Source organism: Emydura macquarii, unplaced genomic scaffold (genome assembly GCF_026122565.2).
Source record: "Emydura macquarii macquarii isolate MOO-44397 ecotype Brisbane River unplaced genomic scaffold, CSIRO-AGI_Emac_v2 contig_2321, whole genome shotgun sequence".
Lineage (NCBI taxonomy): Eukaryota > Metazoa > Chordata > Testudines > Chelidae > Emydura > Emydura macquarii.
Genome location: NW_027132458.1, coordinates 1271552 through 1298886, shown reverse-complemented (window position 1 = coordinate 1298886; position 27335 = coordinate 1271552). Strand labels below are relative to the sequence as shown.

Here is a 27335-nt window from a genome sequence, read left to right as displayed (position 1 = left end):
AGTGCAGTCATAGAATTACAAATGTGCATACTTCAAGTGGTCCAGAAACCTTAATTATTAGAAATGGGACGTCAGTGGGACAATGTTGCCAGAAGGATTCTGAAACCTTTAACTGACTATTCCATAATTCTCATCCCTCATACATTACTTTGGGGACTTGCTTTAAAAAAACCCAACCAACCCCACCCTTCATACATACCAGACATCTTTAAATTCCCTGGTTAAAATAAACTCCTGCTTGTGAATTTGTTTGGTCATCTCCATCTCTCTATAGAAGACTTGTGATTTTTCCAGGTTGAGGTTGAAAAGTACATATAACACAATGCCAAGTGTTGGGTGGTGGGTAATGGAGAGCAAAAGGACTTGTGCCTTTGTAAATCCAGACACGGGTGCCATTTAGGGGAGGTGAGGGTGCTCCTGACCCCCTAAGGTTTGTACTCCAGAGGTCTGATCTTGGTGCACATCCTAGCCCCAAGTGTAGCTCTTAAGTGAAGCCAACTTGAGCATGGAATATGAGTTCTGCAGATGAGAGGGACTACTCCTAGCTTGTGCTCCTTGGACAGGGAGTCCAAACAAACAGAGGCAGGGTAATTTCTTATCGTAATTACCCTTTATGATAAGAAAGGGCTAGTGATTAACGCCTTCCAGATCCTTAATCTAGATGACTCTGTAAAAAAAGAAATCCCTCTGCTAAGGCGGAAGAGAGGTGTTGAAGAGACAACACAGGAGACTCAGAATAAATACAATCAAGCCTTCTGAGCCAAGGTTACATTCAGAAAAGAGGGAGATGTGAAGGGGATGGGTGAAAGGAAGGGACCAAAACTAAGGAAAAGGATAGCCCCTCTGTGAGGAGAACAGTGCTTTTATCCCCATTGTACAGATGGGGCACTGAGGCACAGAGACTTAAGGCCAGATTTTCAAAGGTATTTAGGCACCTAGTGGGATTTCAAAAGTGCTTAGAAGGTTAGGTGCTTTGTAAACCCCACTAGATGCATCGTTGGCTGCCTAAAAACCTTTGAAATTCTGTCCCTAAGGCACCAAGGTCATACAGGAAGTTCATGGGGGAAGTGGAACCCAGGTCTCTGAGGGATAGCTCCCTATCCATGGCCCAGCCAATCTCTCTGTTGCATGCTGCAAAAAAAGAGGACTCTGATAGATTGGAGCAAAACCAAGAAGGCCAGCTCTCTGAGACTCCAGCAAATGGTCCCAGGCAATTGGGAAAGATGTCATGATTGACAGCATGAAAAGCAGCACAGGGATGAGGAAGGATGAAGGAAAAAAAGAGAATGAGAGTCAGACAAGAGGAGATCACTTAACCGCCAAGGGATGGCAGGTTTTGCCGCATGCTGAGTTGTAGAGCAAGGCTGCTGTGAAATTTTACTTTTTAACTGAAAACCATTTTGTTTTGTCATTTTTTTGTTATGAATTTGAGAAAAGGAAGGAATGAGAAAGTGTCAAATGAGTATCGGATCTGTTTATGCCTCAAATTCTTAGGGTTTCAGCTGTATTCAGGCCAATTCCAGAACCAAGAAAATAAATTGCACACACAGAGTCCATAAAGTCAACAATTATTTTACATGATTTGTATTATTCAGTGGGCACCATCTGTGGACCGGGTCCCGTTCACCAGCTGTTCGGAATAGGTCAGAAAATGTGTATAAAATGTGTAGCCCTGGATAAGATGGTTCAGATATTAGAGTAGAAGTATATAGTTATTGAGCACATTAATATCTGATAGCAATATAAGTTTTACCTGATTAAGGACTGGAAGGTTTTGACCTCCAGCTTTTTTTCAAGAGGAAGAGCTGCCCAGAGCTCCTTGCCTGTTTTATTTTTCTTTCCTGCCTGCAGTGGCCCTGATATAACTCAGAAGACTCAATTCTTTTCTCAACTTTGCAATGTGGAATTTTCTTGGTGTTTGGTTTTAAATATTTTCCTGTGTGAGCACTTCAACTCAGTCACTGTAGTGTTGTGTTTAAGAGCCTGCTGGAAAGTAACTAGCCTTTAAACAGAAGTGAAAGCAGTATTGCCAACTCTCATGATTTTGTCATGAGATTCATGGTGATCATTAACGTCCCAGCTCCTGGAGTCAAGAGGATGTGATTTCAGCCTTCATTCTTAAATAACAAGTAAATTTCTAGCCCTCGTGGCTGTGGAGAAAGCTTCAAAACATGACCCCAGTGCACCCTAAAAGCTCAAAAAGCAGAAGGCAAATAAAAAGATTATATCTATTATTTTTGCATAATCTCATGATTTTTAAGCCAGTCTTATGATTTTTGATGAGTCTGACTCATGAACTTGGAATATTTGGGGTTGGCAATACTGTGTGAGTGTTAGTTTCATTCCTGTTTAAAGTCAGTTTCTAGTCTATTATTCTGTAGCATGGTAACATCCCTAGAGCCCCAGGTAGATGCAGTATCAACTCACAGGATGTTTCCAAAAGTTAAATGATCTATTCCAAGTTGGTGAACTGCAAAAAGTAAGTAGCCTAAATGATAGCAAATAATTTAGATTATTCTACAACTGTTTCAGTTGTTTTATTTAATAGTTTGTAACAAAGTAAAAATATACATTAAAATTTTAAACCTAATCAGTGTCCCTTCAGTGACTTGACACAAGATGTCAGAGCATGTTAGTATTGGAGGTGAGTGGGTCTAATATTTATTTAATTTTCTTTCCTTATATAGTGTTCCTGTCAGCTAATTTCTAAATTATCATCCGCCAAAAAAAAAAATAGTTTTCAGGTGCCTAAATAGGGGGCTGGAGCACATGACTTATGAGGAGAGGCTGAGGGAACTAGGCTTGTTTAGTCTGCAGAAAAGAAGAGTGAGAGGGGATTTGATAGCAGCCTTCAACTACCTGAAGGGAGGTTCCAGGGAGGATGGAGCTAGGCTGTTCACAGTGGTGGCAGATGACAGAACAAGGAGCGATGGTCTCAAGTTGCAGTGGGGGAGGTCTAGGTTGGATATTAGGAAAAGCTTTTTTACTAGGAGGGTGGTGAAGCACTAGAATGGGTTACCTAGGGAGGTGGTGGAATCTCCATCCTTAGATTTTTATGGCTTGGCTTGACAAAGCCTTGGCTGGGATGATTTAGTTGGGGGTGGTCCTGCTTTGAGCAGGGAGTTGGACTAGATGACCTCCTGAGGTCCCTTCCAAACCTAATCTTCCATGATTCTATAAAATAGCCCTTGGAATCACAGTTAAAGTTGCTCCCACCCACAAATATGATATGGTGTCCCGTCCAGACAATTGTTTGTACAAGTGGAACAGACTGAAATTGTAAAAGAGGCCAGTCTACAACACATTGCTTACATCCGGATGAAGAAGTGAAGCTAAACAGGACACTCAGACTTTGCTGGCCAAATTGTAAAGATAAGAATGATTTTTGTATAGGAATAGACCAGAAGGCAACCTCTATCCTCACTGACCACCTATCTGCCTTATTGGGGAATGTCATGGATCAGATCCTGGGCCTTATTCCACCTCCCTTGAGTTGCATAGACCATGCCACCACCTTCACTTGACACACAGAATGTGGCTGGGGCACCTTTAGGTGCTAGAAAGGTCCCTTTGGAGCCGTGGGCAGCCAGGTGTATGTTAGAGCAGCTCAGGATATGGAACCTGAAGGCAAAAACGTCATATTTTAGAATCTTTGTCTTGAGTAGGATTGAAGGATATCTGATGAGCCATCAGTCTTTCAAAAATGACAATGAATGAAGCTGTGAAACAGATCTCAAGCAAAAAGGCTATGTCACAATCAACAGGAAACTGTTTTAAGTTAGGACAACACCTCTTCCCATACTTTCAATAGGCCTAAAATGACTTTAGTGATTACTCTAGAATTTTCAAGGTTATTCAGCTAACTGGGTTTTTAAATGAGCAAACATATTTGAAGATAATTTCGTAAGTGTGATTAAACATTTTGGGAGGAGAACAAGTTGAATGGTTCAGGATTAATATAACAATGATTGTAAGACTTTTCAGCATGATCACTAGTTCAATTCAGATACAGGTCAGAAGTAACTAAAAGTTTTCCTATTGGAGTGGAACTTTGTGACCTTTATATAGTAAGTTGTTCCAAATGGCCAGGGATCCACCTCAAATAATCACCACCAGAATTAGCACTCTTCTTGTTAAAGATGTCAGGAAGTGAATATGCATGGAAGCAACTAGCCTTTCACATGAGGCCTTGAAAGGAGTCTGATTTTCAGAGGGTGGGAACAGTGCACTTTCTGAGAAATGGGCCCTTTTAAATTATCTGAACTTGGGTACCTAAGAACTGAGGGACTCAAAATCACAAGTCACCTTTGAAAATCTTGCCTTGATGTTGCCTCCTGCATGATTTCTATTCCTTGCATCTGAAGAAGTGGGTTGCAGCCCACGAAAGCTTATGCCTGCTGAAATTAAATTTGTTAGTCTTTAAAGTGCTACAGAACTCTCGTTGTTTTTGCCTTGATTAAAATATTCATTAGGAAGATGGCGTACATGGAGGCAAAAAAGGAAGATAAAAAGTGTTGTGACAGCTAAAAGTATGGCTTGTGAAGAGCTATATAACTGATTAGGAGGGAGAGAAGACCATCTACAGGCTCACCAAGGCAAGAGAGAAAATGAGGGGTGTGAATTGGTCTGCTTATATTGCAAATGAATGATGAATCAACAGAGTTTGGAGTGATTCTTTTGGAAGAGAGATGAATGGGGAGAATCCAAGGGAGGAATTAATGTGTAAGCCAAACTAGGGCATGATAGATTTCATATAGGATGAAGAGGTTGCAGAAGCACTGGGGAAAATTTTAAAAGGAGAGAGAGCCCCTGTGCAAGATGAAGTACCAGTGGATGCAGTAAAAACCTTGAGAAAGGAAGTCACCAAGCATCTTAAAAGTTTGTTCAGTGATATTCTTGAGACATAAAATGATGGATGAATGGGGTAAAAGCTTTGTGATGCCTATATTTAAACATAAAGGAGATGTTACACTATGTGCTAATTATTGAATATGAGATTAGCTTAATTGGGCAATAATCTTCTCCCATACTTTCATAGAAATGTCTATGCGGAACAGTTAAAATTTGGAAAGATAGTCTAGTATATAATCAGTATAGATTCATGCAAGCAAGGAGTACAATTGATGCCATAATTGTTCCATGAATCCCCATGGAGAAGCTCAGAGAAAAGAGATGACAATTGGGTATGGTGTTTGTGGACCTGGAGATGTACAATCATGTTCCAAGAGTGCTGGTTTGGTGGAGTTTGCGATGGAGAGGTGTGCCAGAAGGATATGTCAGTCTTATCCAAGATATATATATATATATATATATGACAGAGTGACTACCATAGTCAAAACTAAATGGGGCTACAGTAGAGAATCTCCAGTAAATGTTGGCTTGCATCAGGGTCAGCATTGAGTCCCTTTTTGTTTCTGGTTGTCATTGGATGTGATTAGTGAGCATATATGAAGGGAACAGCCTAAGATTATGACTTAGTGATGTGTGGAAAAGTGGGAGACCCTGCAAGCCAACTTTGACCAGTGGCAACATAGTTCTGAGTGGCCTGGCCATAGAGTGAACGTTGGTAAGATCGAGGCTATGATACTGAGGGAGGAGGACTCACTATAAAGGATATCGCAGGCAGACAGCTTAGAGGAGTGAGAATTTATATACCAAGGATCAACGGCTGCCGACGATGGTGCCATCCTCTGTAATGCTTGGCATCGTACTAAAGCTGCTTGGTGCAAATGGTGGGGGCTGACCTCAGTTCTCTGTGACAACAAAATGCCAATGAAGTTTAAAAGGTGTATAAAACTGTAATTTTAACCATTTAAATGTACAGAACAGAGCCATAGCCAGCCACAAGGAAGAAAATCAGTATGCTCTCTATCTCCAAATGGAGATGTTGAGATGGGCAACTGGTTGGACATCCCGTGACAGGAAATGAAACAAGGTTGTAAGGGGAATAATGCAGTTTCCTCCAGCTAAAAATAAGTTGAGGGTGTCTAGGTTATATTGGTATGGGCATATCCAGCAGAGGCCAGAGCACTACAGCAGTAAGATGTGGACTGAAGTTGACCACGGGGGGAAACCAAAGTCTTGATACATGGATCGATACAAGCGGATCTCAGAGAGACCAATCTGCACGACAGCCTGGTGTACAATCATGAATTTTGGAAGAAGGCTATAAAAGTTTCCAATCCCAAATAAAAAAGTGCCAAGAAAAAAAGATTAAGACTTACCCCTGGTCACATAAGAAGAAGAAAAAGAGCTGTTTCCCCATGGCCATATTTGCGTGTTAAAGGAAATTGAACTCAACTTTTATACAGATTTAGGGCTTGATTCTGGCCTGGCTTTTATGCAGCTGCAGGGACATAAAGGAAAGTGAGACACCCCTGCCTCTCACTGCCTAGCATGGCTCCTCATGTCTCCAATGCAGGTGTGAGGGGGGAACAAGTACTGCACGTCCAGAACTCCCCCTCCCACCCTGCAAGAGGGCAGGAAGGATATGGAGCAGATGGAGCCTTTGTTCTGCCCCAAACCCCCACATGCTGGCTAGCATGCGGGTGAAGGTACTAACCTACCGTTAGTAAGAGCCAGTAGCAGATTATTTCTCCCAGGACTAAGGGAAGGGTTGTGCCACTCTGAGGCACAATTCCTTACCTGATCTGCTCTTAGGGCAGTGAACCTTATGGCACACTTTATGCAAAACTGGATGTGAAGAGAAATGTAGCCCTTAGGTAGAAAGGGTTGTACCCACCCAACCTCCACATACATCTGTGAGATGCTGTTCACAGGGGCAGAATTTGGTCTTTCAGACTCAAGACCTGCAAAGTTAACCACAACTTGAAATGTATAGAAAATCTGAAAGACACAGAGAGAGCAGCAAAAAGGTCATTTTTTTTTACCAGTCAGAGCGCTCATGTCCTTGTAAATAGAAAAACACTGACCATACTGCTGGTCATCGAGCAACCTCAGTTTTGGAAGTGCTGTGCTTATGTATCCAAAAACAGTTTAAGAGCATCAAAAGAAACTTGACCCTCATCTCCCACCCAGATGAGTGCGTGGTGTGGGGTGGGGAAAATAGGTAGGAAAGAAGTTATTGCCTAGCTAGAAAAGAATGACCTTAATGCTACAGCACACTTCAAGCAAGATTAAAAAATGTGGTTCCCCAAGGAAGAATGAAAATGAATCTGCAAAGTTGGAGGCAATAAAAATAAATAAGGAAAGCCCTAAGCTCTTTGCCCACTCCTCCCGCCCCTCACACACACTGTGGCTGTGTTGTTTAATAGTACTTGTAAATTCTGAAGAAATGTTAATACGCAGCTGTTATCTCCTTTGTGTAGCTAGTTTGCCAGTGTTAATAACAAGGCGTTTTGGCTCTAGATCTTGCTTTTCTGTGGATATTCTGAGAAGGTGATTACATAAAATATATATAAAGGGAAGTCACTTTCAGCTAAATTACTTCTGGTATTTATTTTTCAATGCTTACAATGTATGCCTATGGGTGCACAAACCTTCCAGCATTTTCAAACACAGACAGTAGTAATAATCCTAGCTCTGACTGCTCTGGGTGTTTTTGTTTTTTAATAAACGTTTTAAAACCAAGTCCCAGACTCCTGTAGAGGGAACCAAGCAATTCCCAGCTCTGTTCATAAAAATAGTGGGGCGAGTGCACAAAAGTGAGACTTCCTTTGGAAGGAAAGATCTGACCTTACAAGCAGTTTGTCATGCATGGATGCCCCATCCTGAGGCACTGACATTTAGAATGTTTTTGTCCAGGGTATAATTGTGTAATTAAAAAACACAGGCCCAGATTTCCTCTCTATGCTCTCAAGCAAAAGCATAAAAGAAGAGACCAGGGTTCAAAGGAGAAATCTCTGTGCTGTCCTTTTGTAAAATTTCTTCCATTGCAGTGGTGTGTTGTTTACACACCCGTCCTCATTCTGTCTATGATTTGGCCCCAAGCCCCATGGATCTAATGGAGACAAAGGGTCATCCATGCAGATGACTCTTGCCTCTGCACTGGCTCCCCAGCCCCAGGGGAACTCAAGGGTGCTCCAGTTTGCCACTACTACTTTGGAATTCCCTTGCCAGTTGCAGCCCATAGAACCCACCACCCCACGGCATGCCTACCATAGTATAGTGGGACTCCATTTAGGAGTTAATATTGCAGATTCCCCACAGAGCTGAAGAGGAGGCAATATACTCTCCAAGAACTCTCTTCCAAGTCCAGGGATGTGTGTAGGCAAGTAGGCTGGGGAAGTGGTGCTGCAGGCAGAGTTGAAGACCATTACAAATCTGGATATGGGTTGGAGGACTACAAGATACAATGTAGTTAGATGTGTGGTTTTTGTGGGTTTTTTTTAAAGATGCGATTTGGTGCATCTTTGTGTTTCAAAAGAATCCTGATAAAATCTTTCTCCCTGGAGGAGGAGTGAGGAGCTTCTGTCTGAGTAAGTGCAAAACTTTCTTGGGTCTTCTTCAGTGAGCAGAAGAGATCTTAAGTGTTTTTTGGCAAGTTGAGAAAACGTGTGTCAGGGGAAGGGGGAAATATAAAAGACGTGCTGGAATTGCTTTGGAAGAAACATTAAAAAACAACAACACCCATTTCTAAGAGAGGTTCAAATTTTATTCTCTCAATTATAATTTAATTGGGGCTTGATGCTTTAGTTTTTCATACGGAAGGTTTTGAGTTAGCCCTGTGGCTACAGTTAAAATAAATCTGATCTGCTTTAACTTAGTGTGTCAGACACAGTTACAACATACAAAATACATAAACTAGATTGTGCAAAGAAAATAGCTTGTTTAGCAGTAAATGTTGCTCATAATGCAGTAGCCTTGTCAACATATTTAATCAGAGCAGTCAAGAGAAGTGCGGAGCAATTTCTTTATTTTTGATTTAAAAGCTTGTGTTGCTGTACCTTAGGGACAAAAGAGCTCCAAGATGATGTTCCTTATTAAAACAATAATTTATAAGCAAAGTTTCAGGGATCTGTATTTTAGTGGGTTTGATTCTGTTCTCTTATTTGTGCATTTGAGGCAGGGATGGTGGGGAAGGCAAAGGTGCTTTTATAATACCTTTTGTGCTCCCTGTGTTGTGGGGCAGTACAGAGGCTTGCCTGATTCCGTGCATCAGTGACAGTAGCCTCAGGGCTTCCCAAATTTATGCTCTGCATCTCACCGCCCCCAATAAAAGACATATAACCCCAGTGCTGTGTATACTGCTGAACCCTCAATCTGTCCCCTGCACTTGAGGCTGTGAGCAGGACTGATGCAGCGTTCTCGGGTGAAATCCTGGCTCCGCTGAAGTCACTAGGAGTTTTGCCATTGACTAAAGTGAGGCCAGGATTTCACACCTTACATCAACTCTACACAAGTCCACGAGGTCTTCTGCCCAGGGGTTATTCTCAGGTCGGCTTCTGCCCATCTTGAGACTCCTTTACGCTGCCAAAGCAATGGAAAGAGACCTTAGTCAAATTGGAAATAGGATCCAGTGTGCATTTGATATATATATATAATATCATCCATACTTCTATCACTGGATTTTGTCCCAAGTCAGATAAGTAGGAATCTGAAGTCTTGTCAAGCATTTGATGTGATCTACACGCACTCAATAGCTGTTGAATATGTTGAGTGTTGTTGTTGGAATTGTAGCATTATCCCATAGAAATATCAGGGTTGTATGCAGATATGTGAATCTTCTCTTGAGGGAGCAAAGGCTCCTACTGTGTTTATGGTTTGCCGATTGTGTACTGTTACACGTTTTCTGTGTTGAAAAGCTGATGGTGAGCTTGGTGTGGCTATGTAGAGGTGTGAGATAGGAGGTGCAGGTGAAGACAGTCTCCGGGTATCTCTGTGCTGCCTGATAGGCTAGTCATCTTTCAAATGAGGCAACAGCTGAGATGGGATCCAGAGTTGATCAGGAAAGAAAGATACAGTGTGTGTTTTCTGGGGAGAGCTCAGGACCAGGTAGCAATGCTGTGCCTGATTGCTGTGAGGTGGATGAGATGGGAAGAGAGGGAGGACTATTGGGGATACCACTAGAGTCACCAGTGCAGCTTGAGCCACGTGCCCCGCCCCCCCCTTTTTTTTTTTGCCTGGCATTTTTTGCCCTGGCCAGTTTTAGATGTTAAACATCAATTAGCGTGTGCTAATGAGCCATTGGCTAATGTGACAGTTTGCAGGTGTGGCCATGCAGCCTTAGTGACACAGTTTTTGGGAACTGGCCTCTGTAATAGGACTGAGTAGCCCCTCATGGGTAGGGATGTAGCTGCAGGCTACCCACTTTGGTTTTTCTTCTCTTCAGGGCCCTTAAAGAACTCAGAGACTTTCTTTGGTTAGCTATACCCCTTCTTGGGGCTAGTGTAATACCAGAACCAGTTTACAACAGCCCAGAGTTCCAAACTAAACTAAACCGGGGTTTCTCAACCTTTTAAGTAGCAAGTACCCCCTAACTTCTGAAAATGTAAATAAGTACCCCAACATTCAATTTTTCACTCTGAGAAATACAATCTTTTCCCCCTTTACTACTGGACGACTGTATTTCTCATAAAGCAGGAGAGTTCTGAGTTCTGCAACACTGTGTGGCCCTGGCAGATCACAAAACCCCCTGCTGTTTCTCCCATCCTTCCTCCTCCCCTTCATCCATATAGGAGCAAAGGTCAACACCAGCCAATCACTATGGCCTGATGGCAGGGTCAGGTGGTGTTCTGCTCACACAGGCAGGAACTTGTGAGGTATGAACAGGCTCTAGCGGCCCACCGGAGTGGATAGCAGCACTCCCCATGGCCGTCCCTAGGGGGTGTGGGCCTGGGGCAAATCACACTGTGTGGACCCCCCTTAAGATTTTTATACAGGTAAAATCTGGGGTGTCATAGTTGTCAATTTCACTACTCAGCTAGAGCAGTGAAATTGACAAGTAAGCCTGCCCGTAAAGCCGGGCTCCAGGACTGGGCAAGCCACTGGGCTCTCCACCTGGCTTTCTGGGCACCGGGCTTTGAGCCGGGGAGGAGAGCTGCCACCTGGGCAAGTTGCCAGCCTGGGAGATGGGCGACTGCCACCTGCTCTGAACTGGGGTGGAGGAAGCTTCCACTCAGGCTGGGATCCATGGATGCAGGCAGGCAGCTGCTGCCCATCTTCAAGCCAGGATGCAGGAGGCTGTCTCTCGACTCAGAGCTGGGAGACAAGTGGCAGCCACCCAGCTGCAAGCCCACTTTGCAGGGCACACGGGGCTGCTGCCGGGATCCCACCTGGGAGCTGGGACTGGGTGGGACACAGGCAGCTGCCTCCCGGCTTCCCAAAAAGCCAGCGGCTGCCACTTAGTGTCCTATGACTTGGGTGTCTGCCGTCTACCTCCCAGCTAGGAGGTGGTACCGGGCAGAAAGCTGGCGGCTGCCGCCCGCCTCCCCCAGAAGCCGGTGGCTGCTTCCTGCCCCCCAGCTGGGAGCTGGGACCCGGGCGGAAGCGGGAGACTGCCACCCGGCTCCCTTCACTGGGTTTTTTGCTGTGTACCCCCTGCCTATGTCTCACGTACCCCCAAGGGTACGCGTACCACAGATTGAGAAACTATGAGCTAAACAACACAAATTAAAAGTCCAGACTTATCTCTGGCATTTTCTCTCACCACCAGGGCTCTTCTTCCATCCCAGTCTGATCTCCCAGCTCTCACTTGCTGGGGCTCTGACATCCAGTTCCAAACACAGTCACGGTTTCCCACTCCCAGGAGTGTCCTGCTCAATGAGCTTTAGCATCCATCCAAGTGTCAAGGTCCTGCAGGAACCTTTTCCTCCCCTTCCCCCTCCCTGCAGCGTCCTGCAGCAGAGCTGTAGCTCCCAGGGCTTCTCTCTTTCACCGCAGCCACTAGACCTTCTGCTCTTCACAGGGAACTGCCTGATTCCCCTCAGGTGGGCCTCATTCCATAATCAGGTTTGACTTAGTCCCAGGCTCTCCATCCCACTGGCCACCCTGTTACAGCTTCTCATTGGCCTCACAGAGCCACCGTGCAAGGGAAGTCAGCAGGGGAAACATGTCTTCCTGACAGAGTAGCACATGGCTAGTGTGACAGACTGACAGTATCCTAGACAAACCTTATGGAATTAAGGTGAATTTGATTGAATTAAGTTAAACCTTAATGAATTAGGTTGAATACCTGTGTTGGGGGGTCCACTGCCATTAAAAATGCAGCAGTGTGTGTCTATGGTGGTGGTGTGGGATTACATGCACCTTCTCCAGTAGGATGGGGACGCTAATTAACTTGTCGTGTTATCAACCCTTTGAAGTGACCCCCTGAATAGGTACATATAAACTAGTGCATGAAACATGTCTATGTAAGTGTGTGTATAATAGTTATATACCTAATCCACCCCCAGAGAGAGGTTGTAATGAGACTAAACCTAACCTCATCTCCCCAACCCTCCACACTGGTTAGCAGAGCTGGGACATGGAAGGGAGCACATATATCATTGTCTGAAGGGAGGCAGAGCTGCTGCCCCAGCATGCATTCCTTGGGAACTCCAAAAAGAATTGGCTGGAATTCCTTGTGAAGGCTTCTTCTATAGCATGGCTCCTTCAGCCTGGTCTGAGGCTTCAGTCCACAATCTAGCACTAAGGGAATGCACAACGTTGTGTGTGTGTGTGTAAGAGAGAGACACCATCTTGGCCAGCACTTCAGGGATTGAGCTGGGAACTCCAGAGCTTTGGCTTTAGTGCTGGAGTCTCTATAGCTTGAGCTAAATAACCGGGCTCTGTGATTTTCTTGCGTGTTAAAACATATCAGTGACAACCTAGAAATGAAAATGCAGCAAATTTAGAGGCTTTTTAAAAAAAAGTAGTTCTGCCTTCCCAAGAATGCTTATACACACTTTTGCAAAAGGCTAGACATATGTTAAACTTTTCCTGCTCTATAATTAAAGAATGGCTCGGCTGTTTTGCTTCAGATTTTAGAAGCAAAAATCTTTTTTCTTTGGGTTGAACCAAAGTATCACTGTTGGTTTTTATTTGTACAATTAAGTGTATTTACAGATGGGAAAGGAGAAAAGCTTCCTGCTCCAAAGGGTTTTATTGTCTAACATGAAACTTTTCAATCCAAAGTCACTTTTCCCTCACAGGACATAGGGACCATTACTTTTGTATGGAGACTTGCCAACATGACTTCTATTACCACCTTAACTCTGAATTCATGACACTGACCTTATAATGTTGGTGAAAAGTTTACATTCTCATATATATTGTAATAATTTACTTAAGTATCATTCAGACAGCAGTTGCTGTTGTCACTGATAGATTTAGTGGATTTTGTTCGTTGAAGGGTTTTATTTATAGTGTTGCCAGCTCTCATGATATCAAATGTTTTTCTTAAAGCTCCTGGAATCATGTGAATATGTGAGAATCTCAGATTTCATTTAAAAAAAGAAAGGTTTGAATCTTCACTGTTGGACATTGAAACTTGATAATACATGCCCTAAAGGCTCAGAAACAAGAAGGCGTATAACAAGAATCTAAAACGTGTTACTTTTAAAATCTCATTTTTAAGCCGGTCTATCTATTGAGGGGGAGGAAGTGGACTCATGATGTCTGAATGCCTAGGTTTGGAAATGTTGTTTTTATGTCAGGGTTAATGAACTTTGGAGCATTTTATGTTTAAAAGAGCACAGTTTGGTGCTCTGCATTGTGTGCAGCCATCAAGGGCCTGATCCTGAGAAATGTAGGCCAGCTGTAATTCCTTGGATTAGAATTTAGGAGCCAGATTTTTTAGCAGTGCAGAGTACCCGTAGCTCCCATTGACTTGTGTGGGAATTGTAGGTGCTCAAGACTTGTGCAAATCAGGATTTAACCCACTGAGCTCTGTGCAGTGTTGCAGTTTCTCTGTTTAAAAAAAATATCCATAATGCTTTGTACATCCATAGAGCCTTTCAGATGAGGATTTTAAAACCTATCACAAACGTTGTTAAAATTAAACCTTATAACATCCCTATAAGATAGACCAATGTAGTCATAGAGACAAGGTGGGTGAGACAGTATCTTTTACTGGACCAACTTCTGTTGGTGAAAGAGACAAGCTTTCGAGTTACACAGAGCTCTTCTTCAGGTGTCGGTCATTTTATGGAGGGATAAAGCAAGTAAGAGGAAGTGACTTTCTCAAGGTCAGGCAGCCAATTAGTGGCAGAGCCGGCAATATTAGGCCAGGGGTCTTGCTTCTCAATGACTTGCTGTAAGTGCTAGCCAGGACTCCAGACTAAACAAGTTTCGTACTAAGCAGCACCGTCATATTACTGGGAGAGTGGGGAAAAGAAAAGAGCACAACAAAGACAGCTGGCCAGGGGTAGATAGGAGGTTTGCTCTAACACCTATGGAAGGTGCTTTAAATAAGGTTGGGTAATTCAGGATCAAAGTGCTGCTGCTTCAGCCTATAAAGGACTGGCAGGACAAGAAGCAATCGGCTTAAATTGCAGCAAGGGAGGCTAAGGTTGGACATTATGAAAAACTTCCTAACTTCAGGGTGGTTAATCACTGGAATAAATTGCCTAAGGAGGTTGTGGAATCTCCATCATTGGAGATTTTAAGAGCAGGTTGGACAAACACCTGTCAGGGATGATCTAGATATTACTTAGTCCTGTCGTGAGTGCAGGGAGCTGGACTAGATGACCTCTCGAGGTCCCTTCCAGCCTTGTGATTCTATAAAAACGCATGGAGGCAAGCCCTCGCTGAAGCAATGAGATTTTTTTTCTTTTAAGCCGTGTAGATCATAGTCACAAAAGGCTGTGCCAGACCCAGTTAGTTCCCCCTCTCGCTCATGTGAGACAGGCTGTTATTGGAAAGCTGAAGGAGTCAGTGGCATTGAGTCTGTTTCTCTTCTCGCACCAATGGAAGCTGGAAGTAACTCAATTGAAATCAATGGAATTATAGGGTAAGTGGGGCAAGTTGAAGAGAATCAAGATCATATTCTTGACTTCACAAAATACTGGACATAGCCCAAGAAGCTTTGATGCCAGTGAAGTGTAAAGTAGGCGATATCTTGAACAAACTTCAAGGGATGGAAAATTTGAGTGGGTGACCTGGAAAACAGTGTCTGCCTTTGATGTTGCGCAGTCAGCAGAGCTTACAAAAAATAAATACATGGCAAAGAGACTGGACTAGCTTGAACTTTAAGAGTGGAATACGTGAAGGGAAGGAAGCTCTTGAAGAGGCTAACTTTGTTAGTGGCTTTCAGGGCTCCTGGGCCCAATAGCTCTGAAGTGAGGGTTTTCAATAGCTCAGATCCCTGTCATTGATTCATCCCAGCACAGTTGTACTGATTGCAAAACTCTTCAAATGAAAATAGTATTCCTCTAAAGCAGATGAAACTGCAAGGAAATGGGAAGTACTGTCCCAGGGGACAAGGATCAAAAAGTACATGGCAGGCCTTCTAAAGAAAAGAGAGCATTTTACAGCCAAGAGGGAAGAAGTCTGGAGACATCAGGCTCTTCCTAATAATCTTCCACTTTCTCGCATAGATATGGGAGGCTGGACTTTGCACACAGGGGACGGTGAAGTCTTCATTTTTAGGAAAATGGCACATGTTTTGGCTGAGATTGAATCTTTCCTTAGAACAATTTGAAGCGGCTGGAATTGCTGGTAGGTTCCTTGCTGTCCCAGACTTGGGTTGGATTAGTTTCTTCTGCATGTTTTCACATGCTGCTTTCCAAATATTTTGGAAATGCATCCCTGCAGTCCAGTATGTGCTACAATCTGGATCTAAACTGTTTCGATGGATGGTTAAGAATCCTCCACATTGCCATGCTGCAAGGGACTGACCTTTCTGTTGTGATGGTGTTTCATCTATTTTACTCTGTGGGTTAAATGATGTCATTTTAAGAGCCCTTCACTGGGGGCAGATATGTAGGCAGGAGTAGCTGGAGAGGAATTGTGCCTCTACATGCATGAGGGATATGAGTCCTTGGACCCCTTCTCTGCATTAGAGAAGCAAGCAAGCTACAGGGATAGGACCATGGCCCTATTTCCTTCCTGCCGTTGCCCCAGGAGCTTTGTGCCTCAAGGGAGCAGTTCCAGTGTCACCCAGAACACAGGTACTGTGCTTGTTCCTGGCTGTTAGCTGTGTGTATGAGGGCAGCCAGTTTGCCAATCTCTCTCCCCCCACCTCTGAGAAAGAGACAGAGACAATCTGGCCCTATTTGTTATCTAAAGCTGAAAAAATATTTCAAGCTGCCTTATCGATATTTCTAAATGTAATAATAGGGCTAAGATACCATCACACAGCATGCACATCACAGTGCATAACAAAGGCATAAGTAATGGCATGTGCATTGCTCTGGATATATGTAATGGATTTGTTAAAGGATTTAAAAGCTTCGTGTGGGCTTTGAGTTATGTAGGCTATCATGTTACATTGCTGATGTCTTACTCTAGTACTTTGATCACCGTGTTTACTGGTGTGTTGCTGTGAAATGTGAAACACTTGGGTAAAATGCAAAGAAAGTCGTATTTAGACTTCATCTTGTGGATTCTAAAATATTTATTACTCACAAAATGACAAACCTAGCAGAGCATCATGGGCTGCAGAAAATAGCTTATAAAAGTTCAACACGCAGGGCTGCTTTTTTTTTTAAATTGGATGTACAATGTCACCTTGTCACAAGTTAAAGATCTTTGTGGGGAGTGTCTATAAGCAGATTACTCTGCAAAATAGTAAATGATTTATATGTAATTGGGATATTGAGATACTGTATATAAATTCTACACAAACCTAGAAAATAATAACAACGAGAGTCCTGTAGCACTTTAAAGACTAACAAATTTAATTTCTGCAGGCATAAGCTTTCGTGGGCTGCAACCTCAGATTGACGAAGTGAGTTGCAGCCCACGAAAGCTTATGCTTGCAGAAATTAAATTTGTTAGTCTTTAAAGTGCTACAGGACTCTCGTTGTCTTTGCTGTATACAGACTAACACGGCTACTTCTCTGGAACTAGAAAATTATGAAGATGATTTTAAAAAGGGGTGGTAGGGAATTGATAATTTATGGGAATTAATAATGTCCCCTAATAAAAAAAAAATATTTTCAAATAAATGTGTGTGGAGTGTGAGCACTTTAAATGTGCTTTATCTTGTTGCATGGCAGAGCTTCCTTGCACTAGCTCCCCTCTAGGATTTGAAAAGTGTGTGTGGAGCAGGGGGAAGTGGTTAGAATACCTTTGGGGTGGGAAGGTGGAGGGAGGAGTTTTGAGAATAAAATTGTGATGGTGGGTGGAGCACGTGTTTTAGAATGAAATGCTGATGCTGGGAGAAATGAAGAATGAAATGTTGATAGGGAAGATAAAGGCAGAGAGTAAAACACTGGGTCAACCTAGGTCCATCTCCTTCCCTCTCCCCCTTTTTGTATCTCTTGATATAGTTATGTAAATTTATGCAGATTGATGCAGTCTGCTTCTTGTCTTTCTGGGGAATCAGACATGTAGGGACCTAGAGAGGTCTTCTAGTCCAGTCATTTGCACTCAAAGGAGGACTAAGTATTTGCTAGACCATCCCTAACAAGTTTGTCTAACCTGCTCTTAAAAATTTCCAATGACCGAGATTCCACAACCTCCTTAAGCAATTTATTCCAGTGCTAAACTACCCCGACAGGGTAATGTCCAACCACAATTGCCCTGGCTGCAATTTAAGCCCATTGCTTCTTGTACTATCCTCAGAGGTTAATGAGAACAATTTTTCTCCCTTCTCCTTGTAACAACTTTTTATGTACTTGAAAACTGTTGTTCTGTACTCCCCCTCAGTCTTCTCTTCTCCAGATTAAACAAACCCAATTTTTTCAATCTTCCTTCATAGCTCATGTTTTCTAGCCCTTTAATAATTTTTGTTGCTCTTCTCTGCACTCTCTCCAACTTGTCCACATCTTTCCTGAACTGTGATGCCCAGAATGGGTCACAATACTCCAATCAAGGGCTAATCAACACAGTGTAGAGCGGAAGAATTACCTTGCTTACAACACTCTTGCTAACGCATCCCAGAATTGTTTGGGATATTTTTTCCCCCCAACAGTGTTACACTGTTGACTCTCATTTAGCTTGTGATCCACTCTGACCCCCAGATCCCTTTCTGCAGTATTCTTTCCTAGGGAGTCATTTCCCATTTCATGTATGTGCATTTGATTGTTCCTTAAGTGGAGTACTTTGCATTTGTCCTTATTGAATTTAATCCTATTTACTTCAGACCATTTCTCCAGTTTGTCCAGATCATTCTGAATTTTAGTCCTGTCCTCCAAAGCTCTTGCAACCCCCTCCAGCTTGGTATAATCTGCAAACTTTATAAGTGTACCCCCCAGACCATTATCTAAACCATTGATGACAATATTGAACAGAACCAGACTCAGAACTGATACCTGTGGGACCCCACTCGAAATGCCCTTCCAGCTTGACTGTGAACCATGATAACTACTCTCTGGGAATGGTTTTCCAACCAGTTACCCACCTTATAGTAGTTCCTTCTAGGTTGTATTTCCCTAGTTTGTTTGAGAAGGTCATGCGAGACCATACCAAAAGCCTTACTAAAGGAAGCAAGCTTTCAAGCCACACAGAACTCTTCTTTAGATCTGTGTGGCTTGAAAGCTTTTGTCTCTTACCAACAGAAGTTGGGACAATAGAAGATATTCTCACCCGCTTTATCTCTCTAATATCCAGGGACCAACATGGCTACAGCTACATTGCATACATAGCTGCTGGAGACAATCAAAGGGCAAATATGGAAACTAAAGCGTACAGCTGTTATTTTAAAGGCTGTTGATAAAGTCACTGTTCACTTTTTAAACCACCCTACCTCTTTGTCTGCAGCCACTTGATAAAGAGGTGTCCTTCATTCAAAGTAAAGTATATTGTGAATGAGTGGGTGAAAATCATGGGCCAGATCTAGGCCCTCATGAAGTCTAGTTTGTAATGCTGTGGCTGAGCCAGGCAGGCCAGCTGGTCTAAATGTCCATCTGAGGATTTGCCTTATGGTAAGGAGAATCCTCAAGTGACATAGAGCAGCCCTATGCCACCCCTGCACTCATTTTCAGCATGGGAGCTCTTTGGAGGAAGAAGCTGTGGTAGGAGTGCTGCCATGCTCTGGGAATCCCAGGCTATCCTCACAATGCCTTGGGGGATTTTGCGAGAGCCGGACTAACTCCAGTATTAGGAGAGGACAAAGGTGGGGCTGTACAATCTCCTTTGACACCTATTGAGTCATGCACCATCGATATTCAGCCAGACCTAACGATAAGGGCCCTTAAATGAGACAGTTTATGGAGACGGTTCTTTCTTTTGAGAGTCATTTAATTAAATTTAAAATAAACTAAGCCATCAGGACTCTTTCAAGCTGTCAGAAATCCAGTTTGAAAATTCCCAAAGGTGCTTCATCTGTGTGAGTCCGAGTTTTATTGGGAATATGGATGTTTTATGTATTTCAGTGGCAACATCCCCTTCATTGATGATACGTGATGTCAGAAATGTATTAAGAAGCCCAAGAGGAAGCCAACCAGAGACTTTGCTGCAGGGCCACACCTGGTCTGCCTGTCAAACACTGTAGACTAATTTGAAAGCTGGGATTCTTTTCAAACAGACAGGAAGAAGAAGAAGACAGCTTGCAGTGCAGAAAACCTTGATTGTCTAATGGAAAACCATGGGTGACAGCATGGTGATGAGCAGCCTTCCATCTAAGTGAGCTTCCTTTTAATCCTGTTTGCCACCTCCTTCCTGGCTGAGATAATCATTAACCACTTTGAATCTGAGGACGCAACTCCTGAATTAGTAGGCAAGGACTGAAGGAAGTCTTAATTCTTCTTTGAGTGTTTGCGCAAGTCGATTCCAAGTAGGTGTGTGTGTGCCACCTGCACAGTTGCTGTAAGGTTTTTCCCCTAGTGATATCTGTAGGGTTGGCTCTGGTGCCCCCTGAAGTCATGCCCTCATGGCACTGTATGTAGGGCCTGGCCTCTTCAGTTCCTTCTTACCACCCATGATGGTCGCTGGAACATCACTCTTTTTTGCTCTGCGCCAGAGATGGCAGAGCAGTATTACAGTCTGAGGCTTTGAACCCATCTCCAATGGACCAGCTTGGGAGTCACCTACTTGAAACAGACACAAGCAAGCACTTGAAGAAGAAAAAACAGTTACTAACCTTCTGTAAGTGTTGTTATTTGAGATGTGTTGCTCATGTCCATTCTGAGACCCACCCACCTACCCCTCTGTCGGAGTCAGCTGGCAAAAAAGAACTGAAGAGACGGAGGATTGGCAGGGCTTATATATGGCACCATGAAGGCACCAGAGATGACCCTATGGATACCACTAGGGGAAAACCTTCTGGCGACTGTGCATGCAGCGCGCACACCTACTTGGAATCAACATGAGCAGCACATCTCGAAGAACAGTTATGGAAGATTAGCAACCATTTTTTTCTTGGTTGTCTCAGTGGACAAGCCAGTGATTGAAATGGGCAATCAAGACTGAACTCGCCTTCTCTCCCAACCTTGACATACTCCCTCCCAGACACATGTTGAAATAAATTATCAGGGCAGTGAGAGGAAGCGTCTTCTGCAAGAAAACAGGTTTAATTTTCCATTGTTATCAGTGTGGCACCTTCTGAGAGCACGGAACTAACTTACCTTTTTTTTTTTATTAATAGAGATCATGAATCCAGGTGAGGGTCCAAGAAACACAGTGACACATACTCGCAAAGCAATATCACACAGTTTCCTTCAGTGTGAATAATGTCCATGACAGGCATCTGAAAATTGATAAGGATCCACAAAGACCATGTTCACAAGCAAGAACTTGTTCAAACAAGTATCAAAGCTGCCTCATGCCCAAGAAGTAACACATCAAAATTACAGTTAGTTGCAAACTCAGATGTTGAAGTATTAGAAAGTTTGCAAGCAACTCTATCTTGGAGGCCTGGATGTGCTATAAGATATCGTGACAAAGAGCCAGTGAAGAAGCTTTGATGGTGCAGGGTTTCACAATAGGTTCAAACCCTGCGTAAAGTCAAACATGCCTCCTGCTATGAGTTTGTGTGATGCCTACAAAATTGGGCCCTCAATCCTGTTGAGATTTCTAAATATGTGAGATGTACAGACATTCATGAGTATAACTACCAAAATAGAAATAGTAAATCAAAACTTGAAGTGTGGAACCTTTGAATATTTATCAACTAACTTGGTTATATAAATATTAACAGTTGGAACACCAATCGCCCACGGTGATGCATTTACACTTCCTGAAGTAGTCTGTACATTGCAAACTGCTGGTACTGCCTCCTGGGCAAAACTAGCAGAGATATGGTGGAACACCACCAAACACTCACTGGTTCTTCCTCTTCATCCTAAACAAGGGGTAGAACCCACCACCGTTATTCTCATTGAGTAGCACCTTACGCCAGGTAAATAGAAATCAGTGAGCTACCCATGAAGTAAGGCATTAATCAATGTAAGGATGACAGAATCTGGCCCTAAACAAATGGTGAAAAGTTCAAAAACAGGAGCTGATCTAGAGCCAAGAGGAGCTAATAAAGTAACAGTAGTTACCACACCATGGCCCCCCAAATCTTTTTCAGAGTAACTGCTTCCCAGGATAATCTGCTGAGCATGAGCTCCCAATGTGATGCTGTGGCCAAAAGAGCTAATGTGATCCAAGATGCATGAAAAGGGGAATCTCAAGCAACAGTAGAGTGGTTATTTTACCTTTGTATTTGGCTGTATTTGTGTAAGCAAGGTCTGAGTGGCACTCGCCCTGCTCAGCAGCTGAAAGGGGGGTATGTTATTTGCGTGGGCTTTGTATTTGCATGAGTACAATTAAGTACTCAGCATATTGCATAAGCACACTAGGTGTTGAGCATGATAGGAAATGGTCAGTGTGTCTGGTATTGTGTTACAAGTCACTTTTGTGTTAACTGCAGGTATAATGAAATGTTGTCCTTCGATTATATGAACAAATGGCATCAGATCTGTGTTTAGCCTATTCTGATAAAAAATTCACTCTCACCCCGACAGAGCCCAAAAAGGGTGGTGAATGGATATTTCAGCATTGCAAGGGAAGAAGGAGGGGTGAGAAGTCTCCTGTTGAGATTGCACTAGCCCTGGCAAAGGGCTATCCTCAGGCATGGATTGACGATCCCCTCCCATTGTTAAATGGTAGAATTAATGATTCCTCTCCGAGTCTTTTGTTTGTTAAAAGCAGGGACATTGCTTCTGGTCAGCAGAAGGTTTTCCCATGAGCTAAAATTCACTAAGCTGAATCACTAGAGAGACTGGGAAACCTTGACTGACAACCGCCAGAGAGGTGCCAGCAGTGGGCAGCACCTGCAGACGGTGGGATCGGTCAGCAGCAGTAGATGGCAGGAGCAACAGCAGTCAATGCCAGCGGATGGCGGGATTGGTTGGCGCCAGCAGACAGTGGGAGCCAGGAGCAGTTGGCACCAGCAGATGGCGGGAGCCAGCAGCGGAGACTCAGTGAGGCTCAGAGGTGGCAGGAGGCAGCAGCGGAGGAGGCCTGGTGTGATATCATTGACAGGGACCCCTAGATGTAGAACCTGGCCCTTGCTGCTGACTCTGTCTGGCAGAAGGGTTACACTTGTATTTTGACTACCAAAACACTGAGCCCAGTTCTGCTGTCCATTATTCAAGAAGGAGGTTGATCAACTGGAGAGAGTTCAGAGAAGAGCCACAAGAACGATTAAATGATCAGAAAACACGCCTTATAATGATTGTGATGGGGTGTTCACACCCACACTCACCTAGGAAGGGTTAATGAAGCTGAGAAGAGGTCCATTAAGTGGATAGGCCACAGCGGAGGGGAATTAGGTGGCCTACATACCCCCAGAAGGAGGAAAACATGTAGTAACCTGGCTGGAGGGCCAAGCTGTGAAGAGAGCTCCCTGAGACACAGAGAGACTGAGGCATCAGGGCACTTGAACAAGTGGCAGAAGGGGGAGTCAGACTAGGAAGGTGCTAATCTCCACAACAGCCAGGAGGCGGCGTTCTAGTGGTGAGTGTACCCTGTGAGCATTTGGTGAAGAATGCAGGTATGTTGGTCACCCCTGATACAAGGGGAGCATGAGAGACATGCAGGATAGTCACCCCTGATATGAGGGGAGACTGGGAGAGATTAGTAGACAGTCACCCCAATACAAAGGGCATGGGAGAGACCATAGTAAAGATGATGTGATGTAACAATGGAACTGCCGTGTGTGGAGGCCTTCTTTGCTGAAGGCAAGGGCACCCTCCTGAGGTGGACCCCAGAACTGCTGCCGCCGCTGAAGTGGGCTGACAAACAGCAAAGGGGGATCCAGACACAACTCATGCCTGTTCTGGAAAACCAGCAGAGACAATGGGAAGCACAGGTATACCTGCAGGGGTACTTGGGGAAGCTGGCTGAGGAGCAGGAGTATTTGCTCAGGATCCTGCGGGAAGTGAGCAGGAGACATAGGGGTTATGACATAGGGGTTCTGGATTCAGGATGCTAGAAGCACAGCCAAAGGAATGTTATGCCTGTGGGTGGAGGGGTCACCTGAGGAAAGTGCACCTACCAACACAGAGACAAAAAACCTTACCCTGAAGGCAAGGGCACAGGAAAGCCCAGAGGCGTCCAACCTCTGGGGAGAGTAGGAAGGAGAGGGGCTTGTTTTTCCTGTGGGAAAGTGGGACATGTGAGGAGGCATTGCCCTCACAAAGAATAGAACTCAACTAGAGGCTCAACTAGAGACTTGCGGAAGGAGGTGATGGCCAGCAGCAGTGGCACCACAGAAGATGTAGAGAAGGCCAATTGGGCTGTAATGACAGAGGGTGCGAAGGAACTGGAAGGGAGAGAGGTTCCTACAAAGATAAGCCTGAAGGAGACAGGGTTAAACAGAGACTGAGCAGAATATTGTGGGAACTCAAACCCTGAAGGAAAGGATACTGGGAAAGTACAGAAGAAGCAGCCTTTTCAAGGAGCCACAGAGGATCTTCAGCTTTAGAAGAAGAAATACAGGGACATCATGAAAGGGAAGGACAAATTGCTTCTCATGGTGAGTGACTTTGGAGGAGTGGGATGACCTGCGATCGCATCATTGGCAGATGCACGGTAGGTGGCATCCATACCCCCAAGGGTTGCAGTCCTGAGTGGGAGGGGCTGTGATGGGATGTTCACCCCCCCACACACTAGCCTGTGAAGGGTTACTGTAACTGTACTAAAAGGGTCGGTTCAGAAGATCACACCATATCTGATTCTTAGTATACTTTGGTATTTTACGTCATGCAAATAGCCACCTGACACGTCAGAGGAAATTGAAACCTTCGTACTGCCAGTGCTAGATTTGTAATGAAAGAGGTGCTGGGGCTCAAGCAATTCTTTTACATTCATAACTGATGCGGCAAGCCCAGAGGCAATGGAGCTATGAACTGCCAAGTCTAGAGGTGCCAAGGCTGTAGCCCAGGGCTGAGCTCCAGTTCTGAGCCCCAGCAAGCCCTGGCATAAATTAAGCATTGTATATTGCACCTGTACATGGAAATAACTTCCTTCCTGTCCTTCACAGGCGATTATGTCTTGAAACAGGAAATCTGAGTGTTTGGATCACAGAATTATGGCTTGCTTTCCTTAGTAAGGATTACAATGAAAACGGACTAAATTCACTCAGTTTATGGCAGATCATTGCAGGGACCCCTGAAAGCAGGGAGGATTAAAAATTAGGTAATGCTGGTTGAGGAGAGGCGTAGCCAAAAGATTTGCTGACTCACTACATCGCTGTTAACCAAGTTTCTGTGGAGCCACCAAACAGAAATGTAAGAGGCCTTTTCCCCAATGGAGAGGGGCATGGCCTGTGCTCCACTGGAAGTGGGTCTCTCTACGGTGCAGCAGACCTCATTGGTGCAGTTTACTCACTGGCAAACTGCACCTCTCTGTGCCAGTGCGGTAAACCTGGCCCGTTATTTGTTCCCCCTGGGCAGCAGCATGCATTCCTCTGTGATTTTATGCCGCTTTTCCGGGGGTTTGATCCTGAGCTGCAACTTTTCCTTGCTTTCATGATATTTAAAGCACAAGTTGTAACACTCTCGTGAAGTACTTTTTTTTTTCCCTGTGGAAAGTGAAGTGTTTAATGATCTATGTTTCTCCTAGCTGCTGCCACCTGCTGTATTTCACTGCCTTTTTTCCCCACTCCACCTGCACCAATCTTAGTGAAAGTTCACGCTAGGTCAAATGCTTTAAGAGCTTGTTCTCAAGCTTTATTAATGATTATTGGACCTTGCCAGTTCATTTAATATATTTGCTCAGAAGCCACTGCCAACAGTGTCCTTGATAAATAAATTATTGTGATTATTGGCTTTGCTAGTGAAAAATGTTGGCTGAATTTTTATGAACTGAATATTCATGCGAGGTGAAAATTTTAGTACAGTTTGCAGACTGAATACAAATGCAAACATTAGCATCCCAGACCCATTTTTACCAGAAATCTCCTGCACAAACAAGTGTTGTCATTTCAAATCTCCATCACCCACTTCTAAAGAGATGAGAAAACGATGCTTTCATTACAGTATTTAAAACAAACAAAAATAATACTTTTGATCAGACTTTCTTTCAGAATTTGAATTAGCCTGTATCTGTTTGGTGCAAACAACTCTCCCCTGGTCACCCAAATGTTATTACTGCAGTCTTTCTCTTATTTCTCCAGGGATTCCAACATAAGTGTTTGTGAGTGAGCCACCTCCAATTTAACTGTGATTGTTCATGCTCAGTTTACATTTTCCAAGAAAATGAGAGCCTAGGGCAAGGATTATGTGAGAATATCTTCTAGAGTTTGCCTTGGGTTTCTACTCTCTCTTCTCTCACAATTAGGTTTGTCACTGTCAGCGTTAGCTGGAGGCACAGTAAATACAGTACAGTACCCTCAGTTCTGCGTTATTGTTTTCACTATTCCAAAAAAAAATATGTGGATAAGATATATAGTGATGGATGGGCATTTTATCCTGATGCTCTCTCTGGAGTCATTTCATCCTTGTTGTACAGGATGGTTTTCAGGATGAGATGTCGGATTTAGCTAAAAAATTAAACCAATAAATCAAGCGTTCTGGAAAGAATAAGTGACATCATAATAGTTGTAGAAGATGATCCAACAAAGTTTCTCCTAATGACAATGAAATATAACAAGAGGTGACTGCTACTAGTAACAAAATAGGGCTGGATGAACCTGAAGATGTTTGCACTCGGGCTCTGTTTTGATCAAACTACACGTAGGGCCTGATCCAGGCCCACTTTAGTCAGCGGGAGCCTTTCCATGGACTTTAAATATCTTTGTATGTACCCATTAGTTTGGGAGCCTGGTGTGAAATACCCAGGGTACAATCCAGACTAATGATTAGCTGTCACCTATGCCCTCTAGCCTGGGGTGCCTTTTACACTGCTTTGCTGCTGTAGCCTCCAGCCTGGACTGCTCACAAACTGCCTCCAGGATGCAAGTCACTATCAGCTATGTTTATGTGTGTGCCGCAGCCAGCCAGCCAGCCAGCCACACCTTGGCTCTTACCAGCCTTGGTTATTCTGCAGGGTGACACCAACACACACCCAGTCCTAGATTGTCCCCCCAGAAATGTCTTGTACTGCCCAGCCCTCTCCTGGACAACATGAGCTTATTTATAGTCTATCATTTATTAAAAGAAATGATACGCACACATCTTGTTATCCCAAATGGAAATTCCCATATGCTTGAATTCAAACACACTGGTTTAGATAAATGATAAAACAAGTTTATTAACTAAAAACAGAGATTTTAAGTGAGTACGAGTAATCAGGCATAAAATTCAGAAATGGTTACAAGAAAAATAAAGATAAAATGCAACTGGTGCCTAATTTAACAAACTATGTTAAATTCAAAGCAAATCTTTTTCTCATCACGTGCTCTCTGCAGTCTGACCAAACTTCTTAGGTTCAGACCCCTTTCCAGTTCAATGGCTACTTCCTTTGTTCCTTCTGGTGCAGTGAATCTAGAGAGAAAGGGGGACAGAGAGAAAAAAATGAGGGTCCTTTGGTTTGTCTACCCTTTCTTTTTACAGTTTTGTCCCCTTCTGAGAAGTATTTGCAGCTGGGAGCAAGATGACCTGCAGCTACTGTGGAAGGGGACTCCTTGCTAAAATGTAATCTTTATATTTTCCTCTGTACCTTTTCCCGAGAAAGAACTGCCAATTAGCAAGTAATGGTTCATCAGCCTTGTTTACACCTGGCTGAGGCATCAGCTTGTCCTTTGTCTCTGAGGAACTAGTTTGGGCACTCCCTATACTTCTCTGGAAAACATACTTTAAGCCATGATCTCAGCTTCTGTTTATATCTTCACATATAACGCTGCTATGTGCATTTTGCCATTA

The 27335-nt window shown here is 43.7% G+C and overlaps 1 long non-coding RNA gene across 1 annotated transcript in view; it reads left to right on the top strand.

The window, feature by feature from the left end:
- Positions 1 to 21109, top strand: part of LOC137161523 (uncharacterized) — a 206995-nt gene extending 185886 nt beyond the window's left edge. Inside the window, exons 3-4 of the long non-coding RNA XR_010922106.1 lie at positions 19419 to 19668; positions 20630 to 21109. This is a non-coding gene — a long non-coding RNA (uncharacterized lncRNA). The remainder of the gene's footprint in view (positions 1 to 19418; positions 19669 to 20629) is intronic.
- The last annotated feature ends 6226 nt before the right edge of the window (positions 21110 to 27335 follow it).